This window comes from Mandrillus leucophaeus, unplaced genomic scaffold (assembly GCF_000951045.1).
Source record: "Mandrillus leucophaeus isolate KB7577 unplaced genomic scaffold, Mleu.le_1.0 Scaffold15, whole genome shotgun sequence".
NCBI classification, from domain to species: domain Eukaryota; kingdom Metazoa; phylum Chordata; class Mammalia; order Primates; family Cercopithecidae; genus Mandrillus; species Mandrillus leucophaeus.
Window position 1 is genome coordinate 7,408,286 of NW_012101476.1, and position 3,168 is coordinate 7,411,453.

A 3,168-nucleotide genomic window follows, 5' to 3' on the forward strand; every position below is an offset into this window, starting at 1 on the left:
AAAGTGCTGGGATCACAGGTGTGACCCATACATTAATAATATGTTTTTTACTACTAAATATATGGTAAATTATAATAATGGTAAAAGTGCACTCCTTCAAATATATTTGAAGTACAGAAAAATAGGAAATCCTGATTCTACAAATACAAGTTCTGGGTACAAATTTTTTCAGTGCCACAGGACAGTATCTTAAGCATGTTTCTGATTTGTTACCGTTTTCTTAGATGGGTCTTTTCAGGCCCTTGGCACTGCTCTGTGGGTGGATACATAGTTGCTACATGTGCAAATACAGTACACCTGAGGACAAAGCTTATCAAATCACATCAGCTCCTAGGTGGGTCTGTTACCTGTTAAATTCACACAAGAACATCGTTGCTCAACCCTGTACCCTTGCGTCTTTCTTAAACCAGTTTGGCTTTAATTGGATTGTATCTAACAAAAGGTGTATCTACTCAACATTTACTTGGAGTGCTCTAAAAGAAGACTTTTCATTTCAGTCGTATTCTGGTTTAATTCTGTCTCTCAGGAAATAAGGAGTCTTCTTCAAGATAACCAATATTGTTTGCATTCTAAATCTCCTGCTCTCTGTGACAAACCCTACTCAGTCAGCTAGAATTAGGGAAAACTACTAGGAACGCATTCTGCCCTAAAGGCAGTTTTAAATGTAGGTGGGCTTACCCCCTGAATTCAAGGTGTGATGTGGGTGGGCTAATCCCCTGAATTCAAGGTGTGTCATGATTCTTATGCTGTTTGTCCATGAATGTGGGTGCTAAGGGCTAAGGACTAAACAGCAAAGGAATGACACGCATAGTATTTTCCTAGTTAGTCGGAGTTATAGAATTTAGAAACGGAAAGAATTTCAGATATTTATCTAGACTGATTCTCTCATTTCCAGGTGAGAAACCTGCCCACAAAGGCTATGACTGACTCACATTCACACAATACATTAGGAAAATCAATCCTTCTCTCTGCATCAAGAAAGTGAACTTTTAAAAGATAAATGATATAGAAAATACCCTCCCCCAAAGTGGTTTCATAGTTATGTTTAATAATCTAGTGAAAATAAAGCAATTATTTAAAAACAAAAAACTGGGAGACTTCCCCACAGTGAATGTTTACTCCCTTTATTTATTTATTGTCCCACTGAAACTTAATTTTTAAATGTTTTCTTATGAAAAATCTTAAATGTATACAATAACAGTAAATGGTCAAGTGAGCCCTTGGGTACATGTCAAGGGTCATCACTTATCAAACCACTACCAATCTTGTTTAATCTAAACTCTCCGCTTCCATCTCATTATTTTTGAACTGGATATCAGACTTTCTTGTCATTTCATCTGTAAACATTTCAGAGTGTTTCTCCAAAAGATAAGGATTCTTTTTATTATGTATAACCATAATACCATTATCACTCATAAAACTTTAACAATAACTCCTTAATTTAAATAGATTTTTTAAATTTACATAAATTATCCTTGACCTTAGCATTGTGACATACTACTAAAATTTGATAAATACTGCTCCACTGATTTGTTCATTCAACAAATAGTGGCCAGGCACAGTGGTTCAGGCCTATAATCCCAGCACTTTGGGAGGTCAAGGCCAGTGGATTACTTGAGCTCAGGAGTTTGAGACCAGCCTGAGCAATATGGTGAAACCCTGTCTCTACAAAAAATACAAAAATTAACCAGGTATGGTAGCATGCACCTGTAGTCCCAACTACTTGGGAGGCTGAGATGGGAGAATGGCCTGAGCTAGGGGAGGTCGAGGCTGCAGTGGGCCGTGATTATATCACTGCACTCCAGCCTGGGTTATAGAATGGAGCCTTATCTCAAAAAAAAAAAAAAAAATCAAATACTTAGTGAGCATTTATAAAAACACCCACACATGTTTTATTTGCATGGAAGGCTGGGGAGGAGGCCTAGATTCTCACTTCTTGAAAGAGACTAGAGAATGGAAGGAGAAAGAATTCTGGAATGAGGCACAGTTGAGTTAATAGCTCAGTCTCAGTCCTTATTGAATGTGTGAACACAAGCAAATTTCTCAATCTCTCAAAGCCTCACTTTGCTTTTCTGTAAAATGGAGATAATGATGCCTATTAGCAGAGCTACTAGGAGGGCTAAATGAGATTAGATACATAAGGTTACAGAGCCCAGCACAAGTCAACACTCAAAAAATAGCTGCTCTTTTTCTCTCAGAGATGTTTGAAAGATTGAGTTACTAATATTTGTTCAACCAGATTTATTAGCTTTAATTAATTAATTGGATATGTATTTTAGGGCTCATTGTTCTCTGAGTTGTACACACAATGCTTTAAAATAACTAAAAGGTCTATTCTCACTTATGTTTTTTGTTTGTTTGCTTTTAACTTATTTTTTAGAGACAGGGTATTGCTCTGTCACCCAGTCTGGAGTACAGTGGAACCATCATAGCTTGCTATAAGCCTCAACCTCTCAGGCTCAAGCAATCCTCATATCTCAGCCTCCTGAGATGCCAAGATTACAGGTGCATGCCACCACATTTGGCTGATTTTCATATTTTATTTCAGAGATGGGATTTCACTATGTTGCCCAGGCTGGTTTCGAACTCCTGGCCCCAAGCAATCCTTCTACCTCAGCTTCCCAAAGTGCTAGGATTACCAGCATGAGCCACTGCATCTGGCCCATTTCTCACTTATGAAAACTGAAAGCCAGCGTGTCAATGGCCACAGAGGTCCAAGAATGATCAGAGATTTGTTAAACACTGTCAGGTCCAACAAATAACATTTGATGAATTAATGAGTGAATGAGTGAATGAGGAAATCTCCTTCTCCTCAATATCTTCAAGAAAAAAAATCCTTATCCACATAGAACAATTAAAAAGGCTTAAATGATGTTTCCTTTTGGACTTTTTACTGTGCACTTTTTCAATACATGGTCCTATTATTAAGGGGACAAGTTTTTATCCTAGGTAACTCGTGAAAGCAAGCTATTGTTCTGAGATTTAATACTAGAACACTGCCCAACTGGCTTTTACCTTTGATGAAGATGTAATCTCAGTTCATAATTCAGCATTCATGTAGCACTAATTGCTAATAAACCCTTTACCGTGTACTGTTCGTTGTTTTATTAGTGTATTAGTCCATTTCCACACTGCTATAAAGATACTGCCCAAGACTGGGTAGTTTAT